The sequence below is a fragment of the Gavia stellata genome, chromosome 9, assembly GCF_030936135.1.
Source record: "Gavia stellata isolate bGavSte3 chromosome 9, bGavSte3.hap2, whole genome shotgun sequence".
Classification (NCBI taxonomy): Eukaryota; Metazoa; Chordata; class Aves; order Gaviiformes; family Gaviidae; genus Gavia; species Gavia stellata.
Window position 1 is genome coordinate 29,435,831 of NC_082602.1, and position 13,506 is coordinate 29,449,336.

Genomic DNA, 13,506 nt, shown 5'->3' on the forward strand with positions numbered 1-13,506 from the left:
TGGTCATTTCTTGGCCTTTTCAGGTTGAAAGTTTATTAAAACATGATACAGCTCTAATTATTTTTAAAAGGAAATAAAAAAGAGGAGATGAACATGCAAGGAACAACCCTACTAATTCCATCAGTGTTATACTGAATAAATATGCAAATTGGAGAAAAGCAATTGCTTCAGCCTTCATAGTGTTCTCTGCATGTAGGTAGGTGCCTGTAAACACACTCACCCATATTCTTCCTGTGCCCAAGGTAAGTTTTAATTTCCCACAACCACCAGATAGCTAGAGGCCTTGTGTTAAATAACAGATGCTGTTACCACCTCATCCCATTATTACTGGCCAGTGCCTACAGGTTCCCACAGCACTGGTCCAGTCAGGTGGAGCCATCTCAGCGCTGCGTATAAATTTGCAAAGTTAAAACATGTTCTGCATCTTCTCCCTATCCAGATCAAATATCCCGTGGCCGGATAGTTTGGTTTCTCAAGCACTTTTTTCTCCTAAGACCTCTCTAGCTCCTGAGGGGCCCTGCTCGCCCTTCTGTGAGGGACGTGCGGCTCCCATACTGATGTGGTGGCAGGAGCCAGCGGGACTGTAGCCTCTTTGGTGACTCCATCAGAAGAGGGCCCCGGGCAGGCGGTGTCTTCACCCTGCCCTTGCTCCAGCCCTGCTCATTTCCGCACGACCACAGTCCCCGAGAGGCTCTTTAAAAGCGAGCAGTACGCAGAATTAAAAGGTTTTGTCCCCAAACCCACACAAAGTTAGTTGTGTGAGTAATTTTACACCTGTAAGCAATATTGCTGATTTCAAAGGGAACTTTTAAGCCTTTCAAGCATATTTTAGACAACTTCTGAGTTTTAGAATGAATTAAAAATATAATTAAAATACAGACTTTTTTGCATATAAAGGACAACTATCACCCAGTGCTTCTGTAACTTCAAACGGCTGGTCAGAACCGCTCAGACGTAAGCAAACCAGCCCCGAAACCAAGAAACCAGTAACTTTGGGTGGGGAACCAAGACAGAGATGATTTCAGCTGCAAAGCAGAACAATTACAGAAAGCCAAAAAAGAAAGGACAGCTTTTGCCAAAATGAGATTTGCATTTCGTGCAGCTTTTTTTAGCCAGGGCTGCTTTCGCCCCGTGGATGGCTCCTCCTCAGCAGCACAAGCCATCTGGAGAAGCCTTCTGCTGCCTTTCAGCCCTAAAGACTTTAAATTTCTCAAAATTCTATCCCAGAACAGGTCTTTTTTGGGGTTTTGGGTGGGTTTTTGTAGTCATTGTTCCCACACACACCACATTTTATTCCCCACCACCACCTCAGCTCTGCACCGGGCCCTGCAGAGTTCATCTCCTCATGTCAGACCCCGCCCGCCACGGCCTTTCAGAGATAAACGCTCCCCGGAGGATGCCTCGCCGGGGACGAGCGGCGTTGCCCACCCCGCACTGCAGGTAGAGCCGCGGCCGAGGCGCGGAGAGTTGGGCCGGGGACAACAATGGAGGGCGGCCGGAGCGGAGGACACGGGCGGCGCCGCCGGCCCTCGGCCAAGTTTGAAGCCGGGGGCGGCCGCCGCCCCTCCTCACCCTCCCCCGGCTTCAAACTTGGCCGAGGGGCAGCGAGGGAATGGCGGCGGGCGAGTCCCCGCTCGCTGCCAGATAGTGAGCCGCGGCGGGCGGGCGGGCGCGGGGGGAGGAGCCCAGGTGTCCCTTCCTGCCACATAGTGCGCCGCCCCTTTCCCCGCCCGCCCGCCGCGGTGGTGGTGGGGCTCCCGCCACCGGCGAGGAGGGATGGACTGAAGCACAAAGGCGCGGGCCCGCTGAGGTAACGCTCCTGCGGTGTGGGGAGAGGAGGAGGGGGGGGGATCCTCTCCTTTCCCGCCGAACGCGGGCGGTAACGGCTGTTGCGGGTCTGTGGCCGAACCGTTGCCGCCGTTGGGGAAGGCGGGGGCGGGAGGGGGGGCGCGGCTGGAGGCCTGGCGCGCTCCCCCCGTTCCCTCAGCCGCCTCACGGCTGCGAGGCTAGCGCGGGGCCGCGGCTGCCAGCGGGCTGAGGCGGGGGGGGGGACCGCGGTCGCCGTAGGGCTAAGGGGGAACTTCTCCGTGGGTGTGCGCCAGCTCCGGCCGACGGAGATGCTGCAGTGCTGTCTTTCTGCCTCAGCGCTGAGCTGAAAAGGACAGGGCTTTAAATAATGCGCCGCTGCTCGGGAACTCTGCTGATCAAATAAAAGCTTGAAAGTAATTATTGTCATTATGGACTGTCCTTGGTCCATCGCAAGGCTCCGGAGTCCCTACGAGCCTCAGAAAACTTCTTAAAATTTATATTCTGTAGTCTTTTTGTATGTTTAATCGCGCACGGCTCCACCTTTGCCGTCGATAATGGTGCGGGGAGCCCGGGAATGCGATTTCCAAGTGCGGGCACACGTATTCTGGTCACGGCAGCGCGTACCTACCGGCGCGACCGGCATCTGCCCTGCGCCGCTCGCTTCTGGGGCGTTCGCGGTGGTCACGCAGCGCCGTGTGTTGTTAACAGTTTGGGATTATTTTCATTATGTGTTTGTATCAGCGAGGACAAAATTCAAGATTGCTGCCTTGAACTTTAGGCTCCACAAATGAGGATTACGGTGGGCCTTTTGGGAGTTTCTTCCTCAGTTTTGGTCTCACCCCAAGACAATTTTCATCTCGCATTAAAAAGCTTATTTAGGAATTCAGAGCGCATTTATCAGTCGGTGTTCGTCCTGGACTTCAGGGCAGGCAGGCAGGGTCTGCGTGGCCGAATGATGCGATTTTTAGCAGGGAAGCCTTGGACTGGCTCTGTAAGAAGGATAGAGCATGCCTCAAAAGCAACAACTGCCGCAGCCAGTCATGGAGGTGGGTTGCTTCTGTCTTCTCAGCATCGTTATGTTACAGGCGGGTTGAGGCTGAATCTGCTTGTTTTCATTCACAGTTCCTGGACTCGGGTGTGGAGGGTAGTGATGTGATACCGAGCAGAGGAAAAATGTGTAGGTTTATGCCTCATCTGTGTGGTGCCACTATGTGGAGGAGCTAAGCTTTAAAACAAATAGATAAAATCAATGGCAATGAATGTCTGGGCAAAAAATAACTGGCTAAGGGTTATAAAAGCATGAATGTATGAAATTGCTGAATTATTAATTGTGTGGGAGAGGTTGTTGCTTAAATCAGTTTTGGTAGCAGAGGAATGAAGCTGATAATTGCGACCTCAGCCTTTAAGAAAGGTCTTTGGCGTGCCTGGGGCAACTTCAGGCTGTCTCACCTGCCTCCTGGTCCAGTTGCTGGTGACTAGAATCAAGCAGCGGTGTGGTGGATGTACGTCTGTGTGTGATCTGCTGGGAACGGGCAGTGGTGGCTTTGGGGGAGAGTGGCGTGAGCCAAATCAGTTCTGTGTGTGGCTGCTTTGGCAGCAGATCTGCTGTGAAAGGCTTGCTTTTGCCTCCCTGGCAGGGTTTGTCGGCACATCTCTTGTATCGGGGGGGGGTCTCTGGTCTGCACGGCCCGTCACGTAAGTGGCCTGGCTGGAAACGGCGTGTGAACTCCTTGTGGCAGCCTCCTTGGTGGCATACAGTACTTACAGGGAAAGAAGCTGTGAACTCTGGGAACGCCATGGGCTCTTTGGCTCTTATCAGACAAGCTCCTCAACAAGCTCCTTACGCCTTTGAGTAAGGAGCACATGTGCTCCTCAATGAAACAAAATTATAATTGTCTGATTAATAGTGTATAGCGGTTTTAACTTTAGAAATTTTCACATTAACACTTTTAGTGATACCCACATTATTTTTCAGAAGACATTATTGCTTGCATTTAGTTTTTGCTGGGAGAAGGTGAAGCCCTAAGCAGGGAGGAAAGGGTGGGCTATTTAGGGGCTGAGTGTTTAATGGTCGAGGTTAGTGCATGATGATGATGATGATTAAGCACGTCCTTAATTCTTGACCAATAGATGGAGTGCTGCTACGCTTTAGGATATCTGGGGATTTAATGGTCTCTTGGTTAAATCAGTCATTATCCTTGACTCTTGCCTGAGGATTGAGGCGGCTGACATTTTTATTTACAGAAATTATGACTTTAGGGTGGTGCAGTTAGGCTGTTGTGTACACCATGATCACCTAACCTGAAGAGGAGGTCCAGGTGGTGCCTCTCAGGCCAGAGACTTCACATTGCTTTTAGAAGGGGTGGACTTGAGCGATCTGGGTGAATGGGGATGTTTCATTGTCAGTCAGTGAGGTGTACTGCAGCTCTTCTGTTGACCCTTTGCTGGTTATGAAATGAGCATCGGTTGTTTGACAGGGCTGGATGAACCGAGCTGGGTTCAGTGTAACTCTGCTGGAACTGCCCCTGTTGCATGTGATGTTAGAGGTGACATTGCACGTGGGCCTGCCTGCTTTTGTTCAGCTCAACTTGTTACAGGACAAATGACCTGACATAAGACATTATTTGCTGTGAAAATCTTCAGAAATTAACATGTAAGAGACCAAAAATGACAAATATTTTAAGACAGGCCAGTGTTAGTTTGTTTCCTTTTGTAAGTGGAATGTTTTGCAGATCAGAAACTGAAATGAAAGAAGGCAGAAGGCTGCTAGTTTTTCCCTTGTTAAAATCATTGTTGCTAGTTAAAACAGCAACAAATGTCCTTGCCACACTGTGGATGGTGTTGGAATGATAATGCTTTAACAAAACAATTTTCATTTAGGAGAATAACTTGTGTGACTTTGAACTGGTACATAAAATTGCCTTTGCTAGATTTTTTTAAACTGGATAAAAATTTTTGGTTTTTTAAAAAATATCCTGTAACTATAGCAGCCATAGCAACCTCTGGCTATTATTTCCCCTGTAAATCAATTTTGCATTTTTGTAGCACTGCTGTTTCAAAAACTGAGTCAGTCATTGCTTTGGTATTGACTTAGAAGAATGCAATCTATATTACTTTGCTTCCCATTACATCACAGGCTTTTCTTCAAGCTATGTTTTGAAATGCTGGTTGCTGTATGAGAGATGGTGGTGTGGCTTCTGGTAGGGTTCTTGGGGGGGGGGGGGGTGGGCGGGATGGATAGTTGTCTTTTGTGTAGCCTTTTTTGGCAGATGAAGATGCATAAAAGCTACTTGACCCTTAGGGAACAAGCAGTAACTTACTGTGTGTTAACGTTAGATCTGTTTGCCACAGAGTCTACTCTGCTTCCTATATTAACTTTGAGTCACTTCGCATATGGGGAAACACTTGTTTTTTCTTCTGTATTCAAGATAACACAAGTCATTGCACATCATCGCAAATGAGATTTTGAGGGTTTTTTTTAAGACATCCTAGCAAGTACATGGCTGTTTTGTGGATAATTTGTCGTCTTGATTATTAGTTAAGACAAATCAATTTTAATAAATTTGGTTAGATAAGAAGGTATCTTTAGTTATGGCATGCTCTAGACTATGGGGGCGGGGGTGTCACTTCAGAATCATCAGTAAACTGGAAAATGTTTACTACTAAAAAGTTGAGATTTTCTTCAGATTCATTGAAAAGTTAGATAGTGAAAGAAGGCTTGAGAGCTTCAAACCTCGCTATGAGAATGATGGCTTCTAGTTGTTTATTTCCCCCCTAGATCTTCACAGTTTGGTAAATGTGATGTAGATACCTATTTAGTTAGGACTCTGGGAGCACATTAAATGTAGTATGTGTCTTATGGTAGTAATGTAAATTCTGCTTGACAAGGATGCAATCAGCTGGTACAAAGTGCTAATTAAGGAAATATTATAATAGCCTCATTCATTGTTGTAGTCTCAAACTCTTCTGGTCTTGGCTAGGAAGAAACTCTTGCCTTGTATTGTTTAATGTGTTTAAATCCTAGTGACATCAAAACAACAGGTAGTTTTCATGCGAGTTAGCAGGTTGAGGTGAAGATCAGTAAATTGCAAACTGGTGTGAGAGCTCCAGCTTGTTTTGTAGATTTTCATGTTGTGTTTTCTTGACCTGCAGCAGCTGACAGCTGGTAAATGCCTTTCCCTTTGTGCAGCCAGAACCTCCTGAAGTTACTTCTCCAGCTGAAGTACATGGCAATCTTGAATACTTTAGAGTTGATGGCAGCTTGCTGATGCTGTTACTGTCACTGTGCTGCCCTGAATGAGTACCTAGCACAGTGTTGGTGTTAATAGTAGCTAGCACTTCAGCCAAGGGCTAACTATCTGCTGTGTTGGCCAAAGTAAGAGGGTTCTGTTGAATTGCTTTGAAAATCTGTGCTTGTTATCTTAATCTATATCTGTAATAATTGGTCTCAAGTTTTTTTTATTGTTGCATGTATTTGATTATTACATGATGTGGGGTTTTTTGTAGAAGACAAGCATTCCTGTGTATGTCATCAATAGCAATTACACTAAATATGACATAGTTTAGAGGCCAGTTGGATCTGCATTTTGTATTTGCAGATGCACAGTAAATGTCAGTTGTGGAAGCAGGGTGCCTACCACCCAACCAAGCATTCCTGTGCATGTCCTTCTGGATGGTAAGTAGAGTGCAAAATAGAAAAGCTCACTTACTCGATAAAGCTTGCTTTACTTGTTCTAATACAGTAAAAACAAGAAATGAAAAATATAACTTGAAATATATATTTTTTCCATTCCAAATGTGGGCTTGCTTTTATTGAAGAAATGCTTTTTGACAGCTCTAGAAGTCTTGACAGAATGCTGTGGAAGCAATTTGGTACTGAAATTGTCCATGTGATTCAAATAAATCATTTCTAGATCAATGAAAATTATAAGTTGGCTGGGTTCAGAGGGATTGCTGATATTAACATACATTGTTTCATATAATCCAGTATCCCAGTACTTTCATAGCAACCTGTATGACATTTTAGTCTTTGTGGATTTATATACAAAAACCCCTCTATTTATGGAGAGCATCAGTAGGGCCACAAAGTCAAGTATATGAACACTGGGTAGTGCTTTCCAAAGAAAATATCCTGGATTTAAAAATGAAAATTTAACTATAGCATTGGAAAGTAAACTTATGAGCTCTTGTGTCAGGAAGAGCAGAAGTGCTTTGGCTCAGATGCTTCAGATCTAGCAGACATTTAGTGGAGGTAACCTTCAGCCTAATGTATGAAAAATGAGGTGAAATTGAAAATAGGATTCTGGGACGGAAACAGCAGACAATACTAGGCAGTGCATCCAGTTCTGTCTAGAACTGAATACAATGACACAAAAGTAGTGACCTCGCACGTACCTTGTGTTTTCCTGACTCAGATACACAACCATTTTTAGGAGTGCTAATGAATTGCTAATAATTTCTCCAGGCTTCTGGTTAATGCTAAAACAGGAGTAAAACACAATGTAAACCATCTGTCTTTTGATACACGAATTATTGCTCCACATCAGACAACCTACTGTATTTGCTGTGCATCCTAAACCACCAAACCCAAACCAAAAACTTAATTCTTATAACATAAAAACTTTATTTGGAGATTGCATGATAAAGTAGCCTGTGGAGGCTAAGATCAACTATTTTCTTATGATTGTTTTCAGCAGTATGATGGTGCTGAAATTTAGGGTGCAAGAAGCTGCGTATGAAATTAATGCCTGGCACTCCCATGTTAACTGAATACAACATTAGCCTTTCTGATGTAGTATTACTGCCATAATAAATGAATAACTAGTCAAATAGATATTTATGTTATCATGATTAAATTGTGATAGTGCCCACAACAAGCCCATCATCCTGTTTCAGATCTTGATTGCATATGAAGCATTGTACTAAATACCCAGATAAGGAGTAATTGTCTTTGTAATGTTCACAGTTAATCTGTACAATTTCTGGCTTTCAATGGCAGCTGTCTTTAAATGCCTATTTATCTAAAAGTATATGCAAAGGTGGCAAAACTCTTCTGGTGACTCAATTTTTTTTTTTGACCCAGCTGTCAGGGTAGGAAGCAGATGTTCATGGCCTTTAATTCATTTACTAAAGGGAAGCTGTTGTCTCTTAGGGCAAACCGTGTATTTTCACGCCAAAGGTTGTGTAATTTTCTTATTCCTAAAATTATTGAGGTTATAAAGAATCTGTGGGTATGTGTTGATTTTTTCTTTTTCCATTCCCATCGATGGACATAATACTGAATACAAATTAGATTTCTTACTGACGTGCTGATTGTTATGGATTGACTATCCAGAGCTATTTGTCTTTGACGTATAGCTGACTTGGCATTCAAAGGACATGTGCATGTTCTGTGTTAAATGGCTTAAAGACTGGAGTGACACAGTTGGAGAGCTTGGTGGATACCTCTGCATGTGCATGATTTGGAACAAAACACTCTATCTTCTAAGACAAAGTGTCCAAAGTAGATTGCTCAGTTAAATTTTCATAAATATTTTTATTGCAAAGATTTAATCCTGAGCAGCTGAGGAAGAAAAATGAAGTTGTGATATATGCTTTCATAATGGCTAGTGCAATGTTTTGTAAAGCAAAGTATGCCTGTAACCAGCGAAGCCCTCTTTGTATGTTTGGCTTGTTCCTTATCAAGCTGATCAAAATCATGGGTCTGGTATTGAGCAAAAAATAAGAAATGCGCAGAAGAACTTGCAAATACATTGAAATTTGTGGGGTTTTAAAATAAATAAAAAAAACAAAACCAGAAACCAAACCCTGTGGTCTGGCAGTCAGGTTCCTCCCTCCTTTTTTTACTCTGTTTCGAACTTTGTTTAAATAGTTTTGCAGCATGCAAAGAGATTGAATACATCTGTGTAGCGCTAGTATGAGTAAGTCTGTACTCAAAACCAGGTTAGTTTAAAAAAAAAAAAAAATCTTGACATGAATCCAGGTAGCTTCCTAGTTAAAACATATCAAATAACATAAAGCATGCAAACTCAAGACAACTCAGTTTAACTATATAAAACGTTTAAGCTGTAAAACATCAGGAGGGGTTTTTTTATAGGTGCCTGGATAATTTGCCCTTATGTGGCAGAGGGGCAGTGTGGGTTCCCTTTTTACATCAGATGTTTTCCTGTGAGTGAAGTACTTGGGGGGAAAAACTGAAATACTGCTTCCTCTTTATATGGTTGTTGCATACACGTTATGCTCTTTGTGTGTGTTTGCTCAAGCTTAGAAGTTTTTAAACAGCAGCACCCTAATTTTACGTGCCCTAAGACAACTCCTGGTTAAGGGCTAGATTTCAAAGACTGCTTAGTTCTTCTCAAGCACCGCACCATTCAAAATGGAAATTTTTGCTGTCTGGTCAGCATGAAATATTCTTTTTCTTGTCATTCCTAATGTGAGTGCTTTATTGCGTGTCAATGCTTCTAATCAAATTGAGTGACTTTTAATGTATTGCCAGGTGGGATCCTGTGTCCTTTAAAATATTTTAAGTCTGAAAGTCTTCAATTGCCTGGATCTCAAGACACTGTCTCTTCAGCGATGGATCCAAAGTGGCCAATGGAGACCATTAAGTGTGGTAGGATGGCTTTGATACCAGAGAAGTATCATCCAGAAAGGGCAGTCAATGCTTCAGTCCTACTCTTTGTGAAATCTTTGCCTTGTGAAGCAAAGCATTTGGCAATCTTCAAAGATTTCACAAACTCTCCTCACTTGGCAAACACGACACAACTTGGAGCAAAAGGGAGGGAGAGCTCTGAGTGGAGATGCAGGGGGTAGGCAAGGTGGGCAGGAGCCCAAGCTCACCCAGTGGTTCCAGTGCCAGCAGCTTTGGCTGCCTAGTCTTCTCCTATGGCTGGAAAAACAGACTGGCTAGCCCATATGTGTCTGCAGAGCAATGTGCATATGGGCAATCCTTTTCAAGAACCTCAGTTGCTATATGGCACTTGTCTCTAAGCTTGGGTCTGTGAACTGTTTCACAGGAGCCCACAAGACAGAACAAAGTATAATAGTCTTATTGTCCCAATACTTGTGTTAGAAGATCCTGTCTCTTCACTGGAAAAATTCTGTTTCCTTGTTGAAAAGGGTTGAAATCCTCCCCTTTAGGGGGGAAAAATAGCGAGGCATCTGGTTTTTTTGAATTTTTCACTTCCTTTCCTATTAATATTGGCTAGTATGTTGCATAAGACTTTACTGTATGTGCAATGTTGACTAAAAAGAATTAGCTAATGGTGGGAGTAAGAATAACAATGTCGTATTCATAACCTGGGTTAGCCTTTAACAAGAAAAAATAGCTTGAGGTATACCATGTAATACTAGTGTCTGGCTACTATCAAACATGCTGCAAATGTACAGTAACAGGTATTGTGGGCAGTAAATTTATCTTTGTAGTAGAAACCTGATGTTGTTTCTATTCCCAGGGGGTAAGTCGAATTACATTATTACTGAGGCTGCGCTAACAGAGCTTTGCTTATAGTATACATACAGACAAGACAGTTCTTCAGAGGGGTGACCTTTGCTGTGTTTTGGTTTCAGATTTCACAGGGACCTATTTCAAAGTTTTTAGCTTCAGTCCACACCCTGCTGGTAGTTGGCTATAAAACTCTTTGAAGAAAGTTTAAAAAAAGTCTGCCCTTTATTACTTTAATAAAGTTAGATAAAGGTCATTTGTTTACTCCTTTTGTAATACACACTGCTGCCACTGTTACTTGTCAATATAACTGATAGTTCAAAGATGAAATTAAAGCTACAAAATTACTGTGCAAATGCATAGTGTAAGTAATTCTTTTTTTATGACTCTTCTGTTTATTAGTTAACTTGAAGAATGTGTACTAGCATATATTTGTGCTGGGGAAACTATTATGATTGACATGGCATAATGCAGTGTACTCTCTCCAAGGTTATTCCACCCTCTCTCTAAAGTTTTTTTGGGTTACTCTCTGTCTCAAAACCAATTTAAAGAAACAAATTAAAGCCCTGTAGTCCTGTTTAAGAACCCAGTCAAATAAGAAGTCTGCATGTCACCGTTCCAATAAATATAATCACCTCTTTAATACAGTCACTCCCCTCTAGGACTCTGATTTCCGTCTGATTAAAATATTTGGTTTGTATGTTACAACCAAGCTAAAGGGGATATCCTGCTCTTACCTCCTGGCCATGTGGTCCTGCCCCATCCTCTCAGCGAGCAGCAGGGCTTACCCAAGAACTTACACAGTTCACTGAATTGCAGCAGAATACCTCCTCTTTCCCCCTGTCTGCATTAACTCTCTTTAATAAGTTGGATTAGCTCAAGAGGTGGTTGAGTGAGCACTAGGGTGGGTGCAAGGTGTCGAAGGCAGCAGTGAGAACCTGCGGGGAAAGGGTGGGAATAGAGAGATGGGGGACTGTCATTGCTGAGCTTTGGGTTGACTCCAGCCCCTTAATCCTTTGGTGGTGACAGCTCTGCAGTGTGCTACCTGCAGTGCTGGGAGGCAATGCGAAAATCTAAATGGAAGGTGTTCGTGACTTGAGCATTCTGCAAGGGCACTTGTTTGTGGTAAAGTAAGAATGAAAAAGCCATTTTTCTAGGCTTTGACATGAGATGTAGCTGCCACTAGGTTAGGAGGTTCCCCCTACCCTCCCGGTACTCTCAAAATCTGAGAGGGAAGGGTCATGTTTAAAGGGAGGCTCTGTGGGATAAATGCAACATTCTGGAGAAACTCTGCAGACTTTGAAATTATTTTGATTAAAATAATCTCAGCATGCTGGGCTGAGCTGCTCTTTGGCTCCCGTGTCACACACCCATATCGCAGCTCCGTGAGGCTGCCCATGAGTGACAGTCCTGGGTGGTGTGGAGGAGTCAGGTGCTTGGGGTTGCTTTCTAACAGCCTTCTTTCCTTGTCTCCAGAGCCTGCAGTATATGTGCACAGCACGAGACACACAACTAAATTTTCTATTGTAAAGTAAGATGGCTTTCACTGTTCAACAGTGTGTACCATTGCTCTTCTTATTTTTTGGTTCTAGTTCATAGTAATGTATAAGAAAAGGAGGTTAAATATTGAAATAGGAAAACTTCATTGTGTCAGGTAGACCACAGTGTCTGTATGTTCAGGAATGAACAGCACAAATTATTTCTTTGGCGAGAGGAAAGGATGGGGTAGCACTGGGTTCTAGTAATGAACTTATGCATATGTTTACAAGACAACTTTATGTGTATAAAGAAGTAATACTTACATTGAGGAAAACGTAGACAAATAAGTTGTTTAGCATAGCTCAGCCTGCTGCCCAAAATGTTGGGTAACTATAACTTGCAGTCTCTTACATGCCTTTGAAAATGGTATTGCCTGTCTTCTCCTTCCATCCAGGTTCTCATCGGTTATATCATGTGTAAGAAAACCTAGTGTTGCTACCAACAAATTTGGCAGAAGAATTGTTTTAGAAATGTAATGCTGAGTTTCCAACAGCAGAAAGCTGTTTGCTGTTTAAGTTGACTGAAATTGTTCCAGTTAGTCTCTGTGCAGGTGGTGAATGATACAAATTCACAGTGTGAATAGCTGTCCTGCAGATAGCACTTTACGGTCTTCAGTGCTGGGTCCTCCTAGCTTTTTCCTGGACCTCTCTCTTTTTCCTTTTTTCTCTTTTCCTAGCTGCAATGAAGCATCGTCTTCAGAAGTTTGTATTTTCTTTGTTTGATGTGATATGCAGTCTTCGGTGTAAATACTTAAGGAGTCTTATCAAAGTAATACTGGCTCAGTCAGAGTAAAGATGCTTTAGTTAAATAGAGTATGGCTGTGTTTAAAAATAACAGCTCTGGCTGTGTCAGCGCATTGGGCGACGGGATACTGACTTCAACAGAAAGAGCTTCTGAAAATTACTTTGCCTGTTGCACATATCACCACCCCCCTGCTGTGTGAACTTGTTTTTTTGTTGGTAGCGTTTTGGTGTTAGATGAACCAAAACAGAGCCCCTGAATTTTAAATGCGATTAGCCAAATGGATTCAGAGAGAGCTTGTTATACTGGGCACCTTTTAAATGCACAAACAGGAATAGCAGCACTTCTGCTCTTGTTCAGACTGTCAAAACAGTGGTATCTGGGGTTGGGTGCAAACACCGTCCTCATCTAAGCTCAGTAGTTTCGGGTTCTCAGCCCTTTGATTTCTGCAGGAAAAAGGTGGTGTGTGTACTTGCACATGTGTAGGCTGTTGCTTTGTCGTAATAGTAAAGTGTGTGGCGGAGCTCGTTAGTAATTCCCATGCAATTGTCTCATCTCACCCCAGCCCTGGTTCGGCTTTGACTTATGCTGCCTGAAGACTCGTTTCAAGCACTGGTATTCTTAAAAAGACTTGGTTAATGAGATACAGGCCATATGCAAAAAAAGGTAAAACTTTTCAAAAATACTATGTGTATCTGATGTTTATTCTGTTTATTACGGTTCTCATTCTGTGTGGGTTTTCTGTCCTTTTTTGTTTCTTGGCAAGGAAGGCAGTATTACATTCTTGTACCAAGAGGAAGGGTATTAAGCTTGCTCATAAAAAGAAGATTTATTATCAAATGTAGTTTTTCATTTTGTCCATTGGAAACTTTTTTAAACTCTAACCATACCCAGATTACTGGCTTCATTCATACAGTCGTTGTATCAAGTTTGGATGCTGTCCTTGTTAAATTATGGCTCCTGAGGGTTTTCTG

General features: G+C 43.1%; 1 protein-coding gene across 2 annotated transcripts in view; it reads left to right on the forward strand.

Annotated features, from left to right (window-relative positions):
• The first annotated feature begins 1,762 nt into the window (after positions 1-1,762).
• ADD3 (adducin 3) overlaps positions 1,763-13,506 on the forward strand; it is a 102,313-nt gene continuing 90,569 nt past the window's right edge. For both annotated transcript variants that reach the window (XM_059821015.1, XM_059821016.1), the window contains exon 1: positions 1,763-1,810. The gene's annotated coding sequence lies outside the window, so the exon portion shown is untranslated. The remainder of the gene's footprint in view (positions 1,811-13,506) is intronic.